This window comes from Panulirus ornatus, chromosome 9 (genome assembly GCF_036320965.1).
Source record: "Panulirus ornatus isolate Po-2019 chromosome 9, ASM3632096v1, whole genome shotgun sequence".
NCBI classification, from domain to species: Eukaryota; Metazoa; Arthropoda; class Malacostraca; order Decapoda; family Palinuridae; genus Panulirus; species Panulirus ornatus.
This window is the reverse complement of record NC_092232.1, coordinates 42,766,006-42,785,276: the sequence shown is the minus strand read 5'-3', so window position 1 is coordinate 42,785,276 and position 19,271 is coordinate 42,766,006. Positions and strand designations below refer to the sequence as shown.

The following is a 19,271-nucleotide window of genomic DNA, read 5'->3' as shown; positions in this document are numbered from 1 at the left end:
TTTAGGGAGAAGAAAAAGATGTTTTGGAAGGAGGTAAATAAAGTGCATAAGACAAGAGAACAAATGGGAACATTGGTGAAGGGGGCAAATGGGGAGGTAATAACAAGTAGTGGTGAAGTAAGAGGGAGATGGAATGAGTATTTTGAAGGTTTGTTGAATGTGTTTGATGATAGATTGGCAGATATAGGGTGTTTTGGTTGAGGTGGTGTGCGAAGTGAGAGGGTCAGGGAGAATGATTTGGTAAACAAACAAGAGGTAGTGAAAGCTTTGCAGAAGATGAAAGCCAATAAGGCAGTGTGTTTGAATGGTATTGCCGTGGAATTTATTAAAAAAGGGGGTGACTGTGTTGCTGAATGGTTGGTGAGGATATTCAATGTATGTATGGTTCATGGTGAAGTGCCTGAGGATTGGCGAAATGCGTGCATAGTGCCACTGCACAAAGGGAAAGGCGATAAAGGTGAGTGTTCAAATTACAGAGGTATAAGTTTGTTGAGTATTCCTGGGAAATCATATGGGAGGGTAAAGGCATGTACAGAGCATCAGATTGGGAAAGAGCAGTGTGGTTTCAGAAGTGGTAGAGGATGTGTGAGTCAGGTGTTTGCTTTGCAGAATGTACAAGAGAAATACTTAGAAAAACAGATGGATTTGTGTGTAGCATTTATGGATCTGGAGAAAGCATATGATAAGAGTTAACAGAGATGCTCTGTGGAAGGTATTAAGAATATATGGTGTGGGAGGTAAGTTGCTAGAAGCAGTGAAAAGTGCGTGATGTCTCCATGACTGTTTAATTTGTTTATGGATGGGGTTGTTAGGGAGGTGAATGAAAGAGTTTTGGAAAGAGGGGAAAGTCTGCAGTCTGTTGTGGATGAGAGAGCTTGGGAAGTGGGTCAGTTGTTGTTTGCTGATGATACAGTGCTGGTGGCTGATTCGGATGAGAAACTGCAGAAGCTGGTGACTGAGTTTGGTAAAGTGTGTGAAAGAAGAAAGCTGAGAGTAAATGTGAATGAGAGCACAGTTATTAGGTTTAGTAGGGTTGAGGGACGAGTAAATTGGGAGGTAAGTTTGAATGGAGAAAAGCTGGAGGAAGTGAAGTGTTTTAGATATCTGGAAGTGGATTTGGCAGTGGATGGAACCATGGAAGCAGAAGTGAGTCATAGGGTGGAGGAGGATGGCGAAAGTTCTGGGAGCACTGAAGAATGTGTGGAAGGCAAGAACGTTATCTTGGAGCAAAAATGGGTGTTTGAAGGAATGTTATATGGATGTAAGGCAAGGGCTATAGATAGGGCTGCGCGGAGGAGGGTGGATGTGTTGGAAATGAGATGTTTGAGGACAACATGTGGTGTGAGGTGGTTTGATCGAGTAAGTAATGAAAGGGTAAGAGAGATGTGTCATAATAAAAAAGAGTGTAGTTGAGAAAGCAGGAGTATTGAAATAGTTTGGTCACATGGAGAGAATGAGTGAGGAAAGATTGACAAAGAGGATATGTCAGAGGTGGAGGGAACGAGAAGTGGAAGACCAAATTGGAGGTGGAAGGATGGAGTGAAAAAGATTTTGAGTGATCAGGGCCTGAACATACAGGAGGGTGAAAGGCGTGCAAGGAATAGAGTGAATTGGAACAATATGGTATACTGGGGTCAATGTGCTGTTAATGGATTGAACCAGGGCATGTGAAGCGTCTGGGGTAAACATGGAAAGTTTTGTGGGGCCTAGATGTGGAAAAGGAGCTGTGGTTTCGGTGCATTACACATGACTGCTAGAGACTAAGTGTGAACGAATATGGCCTTTTCTGTCTTCTCCTAGCGCTATCTAGTAAGCATGCAGGGTGGGGGTGCCATTTCATGTGTAGCGGGGTGGCGGCGGGAATGGATGAAGGCAGCATGTATAAATATGTACATGTGTATATAAGTCTGTGTATGTATATGTACGTATATGTTGAAATGTACAGGTATATATGTATGCATGTGTGGGCATTTATGTATATACATGTGTATGTTGGTGGGTTGGGCCATTCTTTCATCTGTTTCCTTGTGTTACCTCGCTAACGTGGGAGACAGCAACAAATTATAATAAATAATAAAATAACATTGAAATACATAGGTATGTATGTGTGTGTGTGGGCATCTATGAATACACGTGTATGGGGGTGGGTTAAGCCATTCTTTCGTCCGTTTCCCTGTGCTACCTCGCTAACGCAGGAAACGGCGATTAAGTATAATAATAATAATAATAATAATAATAATAATAATAATAATAAAGAAGATAGGTCAGGATCACTAATACATTTGAAACAACCAACTAAACAATACTGTGCACTTTAAGTAATAACAAAACTACAAATTAATATCCAAACACGATGGACGCCTTGGTGGACTAGCCACTAGAACATTCATTCTGATCAAATCTGAAGTTCACATCTACTCAGAAATACTTCTCTCTTTCCTTCTACAAATAATGCCTATACCCTTATCTTTGATATGACAATTAATCAAGAACAGTAACAACAATAAGGGTACATCTCCTACCCGACATGCATCCAAGTTCTGCTCTGACCAACTGGTTGGATCTCGAAATGGATGTAAGTCAGACGCATGTAGCATGGCATGAAGAATTTCTATACCTGTACAGCATTCTTTTATCCTACTCAATTTATATCACGATTCTTTCTTTAATACTATTTGCCATTTCCTGCATTAGCGAGGTAGCGTTAAGAACAGAGGACTGGGCCTTTAAGGGAATATCCTCACCTAGCCCCCTTCTCTGTTCCTTCTTTTGGAAAATCAAACGAGAGGGGAGGATTTCCAGCCCCTGCTCCCTTCCCTTTTAGTCGCCTTCTACGACACGCAGGGAATACGTGGGAAGTATTCTTTCACCCCTATCCCCAGGGATATTTTCTTTCTTTCTTCCAAACTATTCGCCATTTCCCGCGTTAGCGAGGTAGCGCTAAGAACAGAGGACTTGGCCTTTGAGGGAAATATCCTCACCTGGCCCCCTTCTCTGTTCCTTCTTTAGGAGAGAAAAAAAAAAAAAAAAAAAAAAATATATCTCGGGGATATCTCATGATTATCTCATTTTATATTAACCAGCTTTATCATATGATTCTGTAGTTTCTTCTACCTTTAAGATTCTTTAGTCCATATTTCATATTTTTTCAATTTACATTTTTTCCGATCATACGTACGTATGGTCACAAGTCAATTAAGTCATAAGCAGAGGATCAAGTGTAAATACAACCAGATTATACAGAGAACCAGTCTAGTCACCGAGCACGCAATGAGCAGAGAGAACAACTTGTATTTCAATGATATAGCTCCAGCTTCTTATTCGTTTTAACAAAACAAGCCCTTCTTATGAAATACATTAATAATAATCAAACAAAATAAAGACAGGCATAATAAAAGAATAGATGTATAACATTTTTCAAATCTATAAGATACCATAATGGTATATTAAGGGGCACTGTACAAATAAAAAAACATTTCCTTCGAAGGTTATATGAAAAAAGAGATACATAACATCCCCTCCTCAAAAAGGCACGAGTCATCCCTCAGGATGACTCATGATTAGCAGGCATGTGGAACAATGCATCGGCTACAATACCATCTTTCCCTCTTACATGCTGAATAAATAAATCCTAATCTTGTAACATAAGTCTCCAATAGATTAACCGCTGATTAGCATTCTTCATCCTGTACAAAAACACTAAAGGATTATGATCCATAAAATCTAAAATGGGTTTTCCTAACCCTCTCAAAAAACATAAAAATTCTGTAAACTCAAAATCAAAGCTAACATTTCCTTCTCAACAGTACTATAATTTCTCTAATAAGACAGACCTTTTAGAAATAAACATAATGGACGATCATTGTCTTGCTTCTCTCGCATTAACACTACACCAACACTGGCATCACTAGCGTCCACATACAACTTAAATGGTTTTTCATAATCTGGAATACATAAAATTGGAGCACTAACCTTAGCAAAACCATCATTACAGTTGTCATTCCACACATATCGTACTTTATTAGACAACAATCTCATTGGTAATGCAAACGTGGAAAAAATTTACAAAACCTGTAATGACCACTCATTCCAAGGAACCTCAATAACTCTCTTCTGTTTGAAGGAACAGGATATGCCACTATACTTTAAATTTTGGCATTAACCAGTCCTACTTTCCCTTGTCCAATAATATAACCTAAATACACAACATGAGCCTTCACAATATCATTTTTACTTAAGTCTACAAATAAGATTTGCTCATCTAACCTCCTAAACACTTTCCTAATCAAGGACACATGTTCATCCCACTCCCTAGAATACAACACAATATCAACAATATATACTGAACAATTCTCAACACCACACTTCATGTACTAATCTCTGAAAACAGCTTCCGCTGTTTTTCACAACAAATAGCAATACTTGGTTACTTGGTTCAATCAAATCGCACTTGAGCAGGTATTCTATCTCCTTTTTCATTATCTCTCTTTTCTTCAGACTCACTTGTTAAGGGTGTTGTTTGATTGGAGAAACAATTTCTGCCTACACATCATAAATTACAGCACTTGTTCTTCTGATGGCATCAGGAAATAATGACGTACTCATTTATGATTTCCACAATTTCAAGTCTTTGTGCAGTGTCCAAATGTTCAAGCTTACTTTCTAACTTCTAAGTACCTCATAATTTTTCAAAATTCTACCTTCACACATACTCAGCTTAACATAATCTGGACCATCAAATTTTTCATCATCAACCTTTACACATCCACAACTCACTTCTTCCCTAACTGTATTATTCTTCAAATTCCAATTTTCTCTAAAAAGGAGGCTTCATTAAATCAACATGACATAACTGGTTCTTTTTATGCATATCTGGTGGGTTTACAATTCAAATCTCATACTCTCTTTTCTACTATCCACAGACCACTATAACTTGCTTTGAAGGGACTACCTTGCATCAGAGGTTACATTAACACCTTTCCTGGCTGAATCTCTAGGGCTCTGGCTTTCTGGCTGTACCAGATTTTCACGTCATCCTGGGACTCCTTCAGATTTTCACTAGCTAGCTCACGAGCTGTCAACAGTCTTTTATTGAAATCACACACATAGCTCAGCAAATTCAGGGAGTCATCACTACCTAACCACTTTTCCTTCAACATACTCAATGGCCCCCCCTCACATCATGACCATAAACAAACTCAAATGGGTTAAACCCAACTGACTTCCACATAGAGTCTCTCAAAGCTAACAGAGATAATGGGTCACCCTCATCCCAATCAATTCCAATTTCTTCACAATACATTCTCAAATTATTCTTCAATTTTTGATGAAACCACTATAAGGTAAACTGACTTTGAGGGTGACAAGGACTTGAAAGACTGTTTAATGTGAAGTCCTTTCAAAACTTTTCCAAACATAGTGGAAATGAAATTGCTCCCTTGATCTGACTGAATTATTTCTGGCAATCCTACCCACAAAAAATATCTAAATAACACTTACAATATCTTCAGCTTAGATATTCCTCAGCGGAATTGTTTCAGGAAAGCAGGCTGACAAATACACAAGTCAACAAATAATTATTTCCTCTTCGAGTTTTCAGCAAAGGTCCAATGCAATTAAACATGATTTTACTATAACAGCTTGCCAAAAGCTGGTATAGGTTTTAGTAGAGCTGGGTGAATCAGCTGATGTGGTTTTCCTACTAACAAATTAGATGACTTTTACAAAAATCAGCAACATCTTTCTTAATACCAAGAAAATAAAAATGCATCAGTAGCCAAATTACAGTTTTCCCTATTCCTAAAGGCCCAGATAACTAGACTCATGGGATAAAGCAAAATGATTCCTATACACCAAAGGATACATTCATCTCCTAAAGATCTGATGTAGGAATGCTTGGAGGTCTTCAATTTCTCTTTAACACCCACCATGAACACAGTATCCTACTGACTCATCATCCAACTGGCCATTTCTCTTTCCCTCACTCCAAACATTCCTTAAAACTACTACCTTCCCACTGAACCTTTATCAACTTTGAAATCTGGAAGATAATCCACTTTTGTCTCGTAATGTGACATAACACTCTTCATCAAACAGTTCACCTAACCCTATATCATCTACATCTCTAACCTGAGCCATCACTCTAGTAACAACACAAGCAGGATATACATCAGTGTTCTTCACATTGCAATAATCATCACATACAAATTGTAAGTCTAACAGCACCACCATGAGGAACTCCCTTTACATCAGTTTTAGGAACAGAAACATTAATATTTGTTTTAGGAATAAACAAATCAACAGAATTAAGTTCAACATGGTCATGGGGATTATCAATAATTTTTGGTTCTAGAACTCTCTCTCTCCAGCCAAATCATTTCCTGACAACATGGCCATTCCATGGCTGGGGAGTTCATCACTCAAACAATTTTATCATTGACAAATCCAGTCTCAAGGTTAACATAATGAAGTGGAATGGTCAGTCCTACTCCTACCCCTCTAACGCTAGCCTCCTCGCCAGAGTACAACTCTGTGGTCCATTTGAGAATTAGGCTCTGGTTAGTTCCAGTGTCCCTAAGAATCATAATTTTCCTCTTAGGATACCCTTCCAATGACATCTCCCCCTCAGTCATATATGGTTTTTAGGATACCCTTCCAATGACATCTCCCCCTCAGTCATAAATGGTTTAAAACTACCCACACACCTTTTAACCTCATTGTCCCAGTTACCTCTTATCTCACTATGGATATTCTGAGGCTTCCCCAAACAACAGTTAATGCAACTGACTTTGAGGTATTTTTACACTGAAATTTGACATGACTAATTTCCCCACAAGCACAAAATCTCACTGGTGGCCTCTCCTACCAACCCTCAGATCTGTTAGAACCTGACTGTGACTTAGTAACATTTGTTCATGGTTCATCTTGCACTTTATCACCCACATTTTGCTTATAACAATAATCTGAACCTTGTTTTGAACTCTTCGCTTCATTTGGTTGACCTCTGTCACTGGACTAATATCTAAATTGTTTGTATCCACTCTGTTTGACATCTCTTCCTGTGCGTTTTATATGCAATTGCTAGTTGATCTGCTAAACGTGAAGCCTCTTTCAGATCCTTAACTTTGTCTGCATTGACTTCCTATTTAACATCAGGATGTACTAATTTAAAAATTATATTATTATTATTTTGCTTTGTCGCTGTCTCCTGCGTTTGCGAGGTAGCGCAAGGAAACAGACGAAAGAAATGGCCCAACCCACCCCCATACATAATGTATACACACACACGTCCACACACGCAAATATACATACCTATACATCTCAATGTACACATATATATACATACACAGACACATACATATATACCCATGCACACAATTCACACTGTCTGCCCCCATTCACTCCCATCGCCACCTCGCCACACATGGAATACCATCCCCCTCCCCCCTCATGTGAGCGAGGTAGCACTAGGAAAAGACAACAAAGGCCCCATTCGTTCACACTCAGTCTCTAGCCGCCATGCAATAATGCCCGAAACCACAGCTCCCTTTCCACATCCAGGCCCCAAACAACTTTCCATGGTTTACCACAGACGTTCACATGCCCTGATTCAATCCACTGACAGCACGTCAACCCCGGTATACCACATCGATCCAATTCACTCTATTCCTTGCCCTCCTTTCACCCTCCTGCATGTTCAGGCCCCAATCACTCAAAATCTTTTTCACTCCATCTTTCCACCTCCAATTTGGTCTCCCACTTCTCCTCGTTCCCTCCACCTCCGACACATATATCCTCTTGGTCAATCTTTCCTCACTCATTCTCTCCATGTGCCCAAACCATTTCAAAACACCCTCTTCTGCTCTCTCAACCACGCTCTTTTTATTTCCACACATCTCTCTTACCCTTAAGTTACTTACTCGATCAAACCACCTCACACCACACACTGTCCTCAAACATCTCATTTCCAGCACATCCACCCTCCTGCGCACAACTCTATCCACAGCCCACGCCTCGCAACCATACAACATTGTTGGAACCATTATTCCTTCAAACATACCCATTTTTGCTTTCCGAGATAATGTTCTCGACTTCCACACATTCTTCAAGGCTCCCAGGATTTTCGTCCCCTCCCCCACCCTATGATTCACTTCCGCTTCCATGGTTCCATCCGCTGCCAGATCCACTCCCAGATATCTAAAACACTTTACTTCCTCCTGTTTTTCTCCATTCAAACTAACCTCCCAATTGACTTGACCCTCAACCCTACTGTACCTAATAACATTGCTCTTATTCACATTTACTCTTAACTTTCTTCTTTCACACTCTTTACCAAACTCAGTCACCAGCTTCTGCAGTTTCTCACATGAATCAGCCACCAGCGATGTATCATCAGCGAACAACAACTGACTCACTTCCCAAGCTCTCTCATCCACAACAGACTTCACACTTGCCCCTCTTTCCAAAACTCTTGCATTCACCTCCCTAACAACCCCATCCATAAACAAATTAAACAACCATGGAGACATCACACACCCCTGCCGTAAACCTACATTCATTGAGAACCAATCACTTTCCTCTCTTCCTACACGTACAAATGCCTTACATCCTCGATAAAAACTTTTCACTGCTTCTAACAACTTGCCTCCCACACCATATATTCTTAATACCTTCCACAGAGCATCTCTATCAACTCTATCATATGCCTTCTCCAGATCCATAAATGCTACATACAAATCCATTTGCTTTTCTAAGTATTTCTCACATACATTCTTCAAAGCAAACACCTGATCCACACATCCTCTACCACTTCTGAAACCACACTGCTCTTCCCCAATCTGATGTCCTGTACATGCCTTCACCCTCTCAATCAATACCCTCCAATATAATTTACCAGGAATACTCAACAAACTTATACCTCTGTAATTTGAGCACTCACTCTTATCCCCTTTGCCTTTGTACAATGGCACTATGCACGCATTCCGCCAATCCTCAGGCACCTCACCATAAGTCATACATACATTAAATAACCTTACCAACCAGTCAACAATACAGTCACCCTCTTTTTTAATAAATTCCACTGCAATACCATCCAAACCTGCTGCCTTGCCGGCTTTCATCTTCCGCAAAGCTTTTACTACCTTTTCTCTGTTTACGTAATCATTCTCCCTAACCCTCTCACTTTGCACACCACCTCGACCAAAACACCCTATATCTGCCACTCTATCATCAAACACATTCAACAAACCTTCAAAATACTCACTCCATCTCCTTCTCACATCACCACTACTTGTTATCACCTCCCCATTTGCGCCCTTCACTGAAGTTCCCATTTGCTCCCTTGTCTTACGCACTTTATTTACCTCCTTCCAGAACATCTTTTTATTCTCCCTAAAATTTAATGATACTCTCTCACCCCAACTCTCATTTGCCCTCTTTTTCACCTCTTGCACCTTTCTCTTGACCTCCTGTCTCTTTCTTTTATACATCTCCCACTCAATTGCATTTTTTCCCTGCAAAAATCGTCCAAATGCCTCTCTCTTCTCTTTCACTAATAATCTTACTTCTTCATCCCACCACTCACTACCCTTTCTAATCAACCCACCTCCCACTCTTCTTATGCCACAAGCATCTTTTGCGCAATCCATCACTGATTCCCTATATACATCCCATTCCTCCCCCACTCCCGTTACTTCCATTGTTCCCACCTTTTTCCATTCTGTACTCAGTCTCTCCTGGTACTTCCTCACACAAGTCTCCTTCCCAAGCTCACTTACTCTCACCACCCACTTCACCCAAACATTCACTCTTCTTTTCTGAAAACCCATACAAATCTTCACCTTAGCCTCCACAAGATAATGATCAGACATCCCTCCAGTTGCACCTCTCAGCACATTAACATCCAAGAGTCTCTCTTTCGCGCGCCTGTCAATTAACACGTAATCCAATAACGCTCTTTGGCCATCTCTCCTACTTACATACGTATACTTTTGTATATCTCGCTTTTTAAACCAGGTATTCCCAATCACCAGTCCTTTTTCAGCACATAAATCTACAAGCTCTTCAACATTTCCATTTACAACACTGAACACCCCATGTATACCAATTATTCCCTCAACTGCCACATTACTCACCTTTGCATTCAAATCACCCATCACTATAACCCGGTCTCATGCATCAAAACCACTAACACACTCATTCAGCTGCTCCCAAATCACTTGCCTCTCATGATCTTTCTTCTCATGCCCAGTTGCAAATGCACCAATAATCACCCATATCTCTCCATCAACTTTCAGTTTTACCCATATTAATCGAGAATTTACTTTCTTACATTCTATCACATACTACCACAACTCCTGTTTCAGGAGTACTGTTACTCCTTCCCTTGCTCTTGTCCTCTCACTAACCCCTGACTTTACTCCCAAGACATTCCCAAATCACTCTTTCCCTTTACCCTTGAGCTTCGTTTCACTCAGAGCCAAAACATCCAGGTTCCTTTCCTCAAACATACTACCTATCTCTCCTTTTTTCACATCTTGGTTACATCCACAGACATTTAGACACCCCAGTCTGAGCCTTCGAGGAGGATGAGCACTCCCTGCGTGACTCCTTCTTCTGTTTCCCATTTTAGAAAGTTAAAAATACAAGGAGGGGAGGATTTCTGGCCCCCCGCTCCCGTCCACTCTAGTCGCCTTCTACGACACGCGAGGAATGCGTGGGAAGTATTCTTTCACCCCTATTCCCAGGGATAATATATATATATATACTTACACACATACACATATATACACACATACATACGCATACATACACACATACATATATATATACATATGAAAAATGTAAGAAATAATTTAGAAAACTGAAACTCCTAGCTTGAAATAAACTGAAAAATGAATGTCACATAATGGTTCAACCTCTGGCTATGGAAAAGGGAAATGTATAATTTATTTACACAAATGTCAATAGTAGTTTTCATCAATTTAACCACTGTATCATACTACCTGGTCCACTTCTCTTATCATGAAACAGGAATATTGGCTTATGATGTTTCTCAATTGTCTTCATTACACAAAGTACAACCATATCTTGGATACATGAGGGTAGGTAGTTGGTCATCCGCCATAATAAAGCCTTGACATACCAAAAAAATTTATCTGGACCTCAACTTTTCCAGTACATTTCTGAAAAACACCTCTTTGCTTTCCATCTCTATCACTTTGAAAAAACTCCCTTTGTTCACATTTCAATGAAAGAATAAGCTTCAATGTCTAAGCTACATTTTTTCCAATTTCACTATTTTCTTGTCAGAGCACCATGTATGAAAACTATCACTCCAGTAACACAACTATAAACATTTACTTTCCCTTTAAAAAAGTTCTAGGGAAGTCTGTCTCGATACACTGCGGGTCACTCTACCACCTGGCAAGGTTTGTGTTGCAATGGTTCTTGATTCACAAACGTAGTAGCATCACTGGTGGGAGGAAGAATATTCTTGTAACCAAAGCGAGGATCACAGAGCTTCATTATATTCAGTCCTTGGCTGATGAGCTCCATGTCGCTGGTCATTTCAGGAAGGGGATGCCATTGTTTGCTAGCTTGACTTCCTGAGGTTACCATGTTGACTTCACCCGTTGAGTCCTGCTGGATCTTGGCTCGTGAAGTAAGTGGAGATGCTTGTCCATTTCATATGTCAGTTCAGCCCAATGATATCACATTGATCCAGTACAGTCTATCCCATCTGTTCCGCATAGATATCCTCCTGGGTATTCAAGACCTAATACCGCAAAGCCTTTTTAACTCCAACTTTCCGTAAATGTGAACTTATTGTTGCAAGGATCTCAGCTATAAATTTAAAAAGCTCTAGCAAAATCATTTGCCTCAAGCCTTTCATAGTTTTGACATGTCAGATTTACACCACCTGTCAAATTTCATTTGACATAATCTCACTAACTCTAGATGAGTCTGGTCCTTTAATATCCTCTGACTCTAAACCTTCTCCTGTAAACTTCTGGACTCAACTGAATAGTTTTTAACACAGCTTCTTTGACTACTTCATAACACATTCTTTTATACCTAAACATGTATATGCCCCTCTTGCTTTAACTCTGAATTTTGTTTGAACAAAAAATTGCCCACTCACTCTTATCCCAACCTTTCAAATTGGCTATTTTCTCAAACTGATCAAAGAAATCCCAGTCTCCTTCTCTATAATCTTTGGAAAATTACTCACTCTGGCATCCACATCATCACTGGTTTGCCTGGTACCCATCCATGCATGAGCCTGTAACTTTTTCAATCTAAACTATTTATCTGCCTCAATCTGCACTTGTGTTCTCTTACTTTCTGCCACAATCTGCACTTGTGTTCTCATATTTTGTCTCAATCTGCGTCTGTGTTCTCTTATTTTCTGCCTCAATTTGCATTTGTGTTCTCTTGTTTTCTGCCTCAATCTGCATTTGTGTTCTATTATTTTTTGCCTTAATCCATATTTGTGTTCTCTTATTTCCTGCCTCAATCTGCATTGCATTTTCTTATTTTCTGCCTTAATCTGCATTTGCACCTGTGTTCTCTTATTTTCTGCCTCTATTTGCATTTGAACTTTCTTAAATTCAAATGCTAATCTCATCCTCTCTAACATTACAAGTTCACTCATGCCCATCTCTGCAACAGGGTCAACATCCGTAATCCGTTCTTCCTCACCTCCTAATATACCCACAGAATTTTGTTCTTCCACCAAGTCTGTTTGTATTTCACTTTTAGCACCTGACCTTAAAGGAATTTCATACATACCTGCTATTTGGAACAATTCATCTTCAGTGCACTGGTACCAATTATGCAAGTGTGGGGACTCCACAAACTTTTTTTTTACATTACATTCAGCCATAATTGACACTGAGTTGGTTTATTGCACACAAAATAATAAATGACCTGACCCATCCATACCACAAGTACAATGATTTACACCTAATACATAATTTTACCACTTATTTGTAGGTACAAGATTATTCAATCTGGTTCACACTGGTACACTTACAATGGGGCAATCTATCTCTGATAAACCCCAACGTGTCAAGATCCTAACTGCCCTCAACAACAGTGGGCATCTATCCCTTAACACATTAGTCCAGGTTTATGTCCTATAATAACCATTTCAGTTGATAAACTAGGGTATGTAGACACTGCTACCTCTAGGAAACAGTCGAGAGTAACATCTCTAAACACCAAATCCAACTTTGTACTTATCACATTTCAATAAATAGACAGGTCAGGATCACCAATACGCTTGAAAAAACAACAAAACAATACTGCATTTTGCAAGTTATAACAAAAATACAAATCTTAATCCGAACAAAGGATGGACGCCATGGCGAACTAGCCACCGAAACTTATTCTAATCAAATCTGAAATTTACATCAACTCATAAGTATTGCTCTTTTTCCTTCATAAATAATGCCTATACCCTTATCCTTCGATATGAAAATAAATCAAGGACAGATGGTGCACATGTCTAGTCACCTAGCAAGCAACCAGCAGAGAGCGAATCTGCGTTTCATCAATATAGCTCCAGATCCCAAGATTATTGTTTCGACAAAACAAGCACTTCCATGTACAAAAAAGTAATAATCATAACTTTTACAATCCTTTAATAATAATCTACATAAAATAAAGTCAGTAACATAACAGAAGAAAAAGATTTATAACATTCTTCAAATCTATAAATGAAAACGTAATGGTATATTAAGGGACACTGTACAAAACGAAAAACATTTCCTTTGAAGAATTATAAAAAAGGAAATACAAAACAATACCCACCTTTACTCTCCTTGACAGTTACCTCCCTTTCCAAACACCTCAATAGGCCCAGGAACTTCACCCTCTCACCCACCTTATGGCTCAGTTTAGCTCCAATGATTCCATTCATTGCCATGTGCAATCCTAGTCTCTAAATATCTAAAACACCACACTTTCTCCAGGACTTCTTTATTCACTTACACTCCAAATAACCTGTCTCCCTACTGCTAACCCTAAAACTGGCTTTTATTCACATTTACCTTCCTTCTTTCACACGCTCTCCCAAACTTGTAAACCAGCTTCTGCAGTTTCTCACTTGAAGTGTCACCAATATCATGTCATCAATAAGCAGTAATTGACAAACTCCCATGAACACCCAAATCCCTGACAGACTGAAGACTTGCTCCTCTTTCTAAAACCCTAACACTCACCTCCCTTCGCCCAATTCATAAAGAGATTTAACAGCAATGGTGACATCAGAGAACCCTGCCAAGACCAACCTTCACCTGAAACCACTCACCTTCCTTAAAAGTGGGTTAAATGCTTGAAAAACAATGACAGAACCTATAAAAATTCAATCTAATGATTCTCCCTAAACAATACAATCCCCTGAAATTTGAGAAATCCACCACAACCACTGAATAAATTAATAAAGGCACATAAAAATACCATTATAAATGTCATAATGAAACTATCTACACAACTTCACACTGTCAGAGCCATGCAGAACAAGGATGTTTACATGCAAGGGACCATGAGCGGTGGGGTCTGTGCTAATACAAACAGAACCACCTGGAGACACATGTCAACATCAAACTGTGCTGGGCTTACCACTGCATCAGAAATAAGTTCTGACCAGTTTATCATTTCTTCCTAGGTAAGTTGAGGCTTATACTATCTGTTTCTCTTGCAGTTTAATTTTTCTTGAATGATGTTTGTTCATTTAGTGTTAGAAACTGTTTTTCACTATACATGAAAATACCCATTTTTCAGAAAGGCTAGAGAGTCAAGTACTGCATTGGGATAGAGATTGCAAAAATTCATAAAAATGCATATGGAAAATAATAAAGTACTGCAGTTTCATTTTTCTTAAATGATGTGTATTTCATTTTCATTATACTTTGTTGTTGTCTCCCGCGTTAGCGAGGTAGCAAAAGCAAACAGATGAAAGAACGGCCCAACCCACCCACATACACATGTATATACATACACGTCCACACACGCACATATACATACCTGTACATTTCAACATATAAATATACATACACAGACATATACATATATACACATGAACAAAATTCATACTTGCTGCCTTTATTCATTCCCATCACCACCCTGCAACAACACATGAAATGACACACCCACCTCCCCTTGCACGCGCGCGAGGTAGCGCTAGAAAAAACAATGGCCACATTTGTTCACACACAGTCTCTAGCTGTTATGTACAATGCACCGAAACCACAGCTCCCTTTCCACATCCAGGCCCCACAAAACTTCCCATGGTTTACCCCAGCGCTTCACATGCCCTGGTTCAATCCTTTGACAGCACATCGACCCCAGTATACCACATCACTCCAATTCACTCTATTCCTTGCATGCCTTTCACCCTCCTGCATGTTCAGGCCCCGATCGCTAAAAAACTTTTTCACTCCTTCCTTCCACTTCCAATTTGGTATCCCACTTCTCCTTGTTCCCTCCACCTCTAACACATATATCCTCTTAGTCAATCTTTCCTCACTCATTCTCTCAATGTGACCAAACCATTTCAATACACCCTCTTCTGCTCTCTCAACCACACTCTTTTTATTACCACACATCTCTCTCACCCTTTCATTACTTACTCGATCAAATCACCTCACACTACGTATTGTCCTCAAACATCTCATTTCCAACACATCCACCCTCCTCCGGACAACTCTATCTATAGCTCACACCTCGAAACCATATAACATATAACATTAAATGATATTCGTTCATTTTGTATTTAAGAAATTATTTTTCACTTTACATGAAAATACCCATTTTTCTGAAAGACAAGGGAGTTGAGTACTGCACTGGAATGGAGATTGCAAAAACTCATAAAAATGTGTATGGAAAATAATAAAGTCACTATAAACATTTCTCAAGCTGACTGGGTTTCCTACAACATTACTGGAGTATTAAACCAACCCTGCCACAATCCTCTTGGATTTTGGTATTTTAGGGATACTGCAATTAGCATTTGGGTCTCCCTACACAACAATTTCCATCACAATAAAAAATGACTGCAGTATGGTCAGTAAAACACATCTATAATACTGTATAAGGCCTAATATTTTTATCTATACGTCTGACATCTGTCTCCATAACTAATCAACTCCAGTGCCACTTCTTAGCCTTTATGCCTCATCCTTAACAGACTAATGATAGTAGGTAACTCTAACAGTCTTTACAGAGGCTCCAACCTAATTTGTTTATATAGGCAGTTTCGTGCTTTCTCATGTGGATTTAGTGAATATATTTTAAAATTTCCATTCTGATGATGCAATGCCATACTCCTCACTGAATACATCAAAGCATCATAGAAGCTGGCCTAACCTAAAACTGTTAATAAACATAAATTTCATTAGTCGATTGGGTCAATTCAGTATTACAGATGTATTTCACCATCCCTACTGCAGTCCTCTTAGATTTCAGAGGATTTCACTATCTAAGAGATACCATTAACCTCTCGCAACAGCTGAGAATTACAAAAATATATGAATGCTGATCTACTACCAAGGACTACACATAATGGCTGCCTTTGAGAAGGATAGTTTGTGGCACAAGTGTCTGCACAGTCTGTCCTGTTTACTGACATTTATCAGCATTAGGAAAAAATGATCAATCATGCATGTGTCCAGTATATGCTGATTGAAATGTTAAGAAATTATGATAAATCTTAGATATCAGGGAGTGATGGTTGGGTCTTTGTAGTTTTTTAGTATATGTAGACCACTTTTCTAAGATAGATATCACAGAAATTTTCAAGAGCACACAGTTGTAACACGTCAAGATGACAGAGGGATTTTAGGGTAGCACCTGTAACTCCATCAATTCAAATTCTCTGTAAAGTAGTCATGGCATTAAAACAGAGGGAAATTGTAAAGTGAGGACACAATCAACACTGATAAGTTTAAAAGACTTATTCATAACACTTTCACCGAAATTTTATGAATGGTAAATGAACAGGGGGGGGATGCCTATGGCTTCCCATTGCTACAAAAATGAACATCCTGCGGACATCTAGCCAAAAACATTCATCTAGTGCATGTCCAAATTCTATAGAGCATTATTCAGTTCATATATCAATATAAATATCAAATGATGCTGTAATAATATGTGAAAACTTGTCTGTAGTGTAGAAATGCCTATCATCCTTTTATCAATAACGCATTCCAGTAAATGCTGCCATACCTGATGATTTTTTAATCCAACTTTTGCAAATATGATAAGCAAGTCCATATGTATACATCAATTTAAAACTCAAACTATCACTTATGAGATCCTTCCCACTGAGGGTCAGATTCTTAAATCTCTTTAGATATCCAAACTTGCTCACATTGCCAACCAAATGAAAGAACGTGACAGCTGTAGAGTACTATACATTTTCCATAACATTTGATAATACCTACAACTACATAAATTGTGCTCTTTAAATATTAAGAGTGCAAATTGATCAATTCTAACAACTGACATTATTGTACTGCTATTATCACCACACTGTCCCCAACATTCATGACCCCATTATTGTACTGCTATTATCACCACACTGTCCCCAACATTCATGACCCTATCATTAACATGTTAATTTATACTGATAGTTTTAGAAGACAGAAAAGCAAAATCTCACTCTCTTAAATCATTCCTTGCAATAGTTTAAAAAAAAATTCTGTCAGAGAGAAGCTAAATTAACAAGCCTATGAAAGTGGCGTCCGTAGTCTAGGACACCATCGAGGTTGCAATGGGTTCTGTTAAGTTTCATAATGTCTTACATACTATTAAATCAACTAACCCCACATTTTCCCTGACATACATAATCCTCACTTCTACCAACATATATGATTCAATAAAACATGATGTTCCACATAATGCTCTGTTTACAAAATAGTTCTCACTAAACACCCCACTAGCACTGTGAACTATAGTCAAGTCTCTCCAAAGCTTATGGCAAAACACTTCTAAACTAACCATTCTCCGTGTTGAACTTCACGTTTGCCCTTAAAGGTAACTTTTTTTGTGTGTCAATGCTTCACTAAGGTTGAGATTTTCATTTGGATACACTCAGGAAAATTTGGGCGAAATATACCTTCGCCTCATTACTCCGTTGGCTTCCATATGACATACCGGTATGGTTCACATTGAGCTATAATCTCTCAGCTTATAATCCTACTTACTAAAAAAAAAATATATGAACAAAAACATTACTTACAGTCTTTCTGTGCTCGTTCCTCTTTAGTTAACCATGCAGTGAATAGTTTGACAAGCGTGTGCAGATGTGGTGCACTGATCAGATGCAGGCCATGTGAGCTTATACACAAGACGGCTGATGGACGAGTCCGAAACCTTCACCGACTTTCATAAGGCTCCACATAATTCCTGTTCTTAGCCGAATATTCTCAATAGATATGCTTCTTGTTTGACTAATTGCTATCCAAAATTAACCAAAGTCACAGAGATGATGAATAATATACTAAAAGATATCGAAAAATCATTAATGCTATACATAGCTCATTGCAACACATTCGCATAAGTGATCCAAAAGAGAAACTTTAAATGCGTAATAATCTTGCAAGACATAAGATTTTGGGTCTTATACCCTGTGGAGCTAGTTATTTTGGATGGAATCATGAGCTGTTGCCACGGGAAACCATCAAAAGTCGTATTTTATTGTACAGTTGATCGGCAGGATTTCCTAATTGTAAATCTTTTTATATAGACTGCAATACATATAGTCTGAATATTCAGCTGAGAGGTGTCAGTATTTCTTGATAGAAATGATGAATATAATGTCTGTCAAGTATTCTAACATGTTTTTGTGTTATATATGAACTTAGTTTTGACACCAAATTCCTAATAGTAATCGGTATTATTTTTTTTTCATCTCAGGTACGATTAACCAAACACATATAATCTTAAAAGTCAAGACAGCTACTGTAGACCAATGTTATTTTTATATTTACCTACACATTAATTTATTTGTACAGCAAGGATACTTGGTGGAGAGATTTACACTAGTGGGGCCCCATCTGATAAGCTTACCATCCCATCTTCAGAGTTTTCAAAAGCCCTCGTGTCTGCCGGTATTTATAATTTCCTTTTTTAGTCTATTTCCACCATCCTTTATTTAGTCTATTCCAACCATCCACCATCCATTAACCTGTCTATTCCAACCATCCACCATCCTTTATCCAGTACTGTGTTACATCCTTTCTATAATCACCTTTTCGTGGCCTTGG

At 38.8% G+C, this 19,271-nt stretch overlaps 1 protein-coding gene across 1 annotated transcript in view; it reads right to left on the bottom strand.

Annotated features, from left to right (window-relative positions):
• LOC139750367 (uncharacterized) overlaps positions 1–18,378 on the bottom strand; it is a 146,237-nt gene extending 127,859 nt beyond the window's left edge. The window contains exon 1 of the mRNA XM_071665086.1: positions 18,245–18,378. The gene's annotated coding sequence lies outside the window, so the exon portion shown is untranslated. The remainder of the gene's footprint in view (positions 1–18,244) is intronic.
• Between the last annotated feature and the right edge of the window lie 893 nt (positions 18,379–19,271).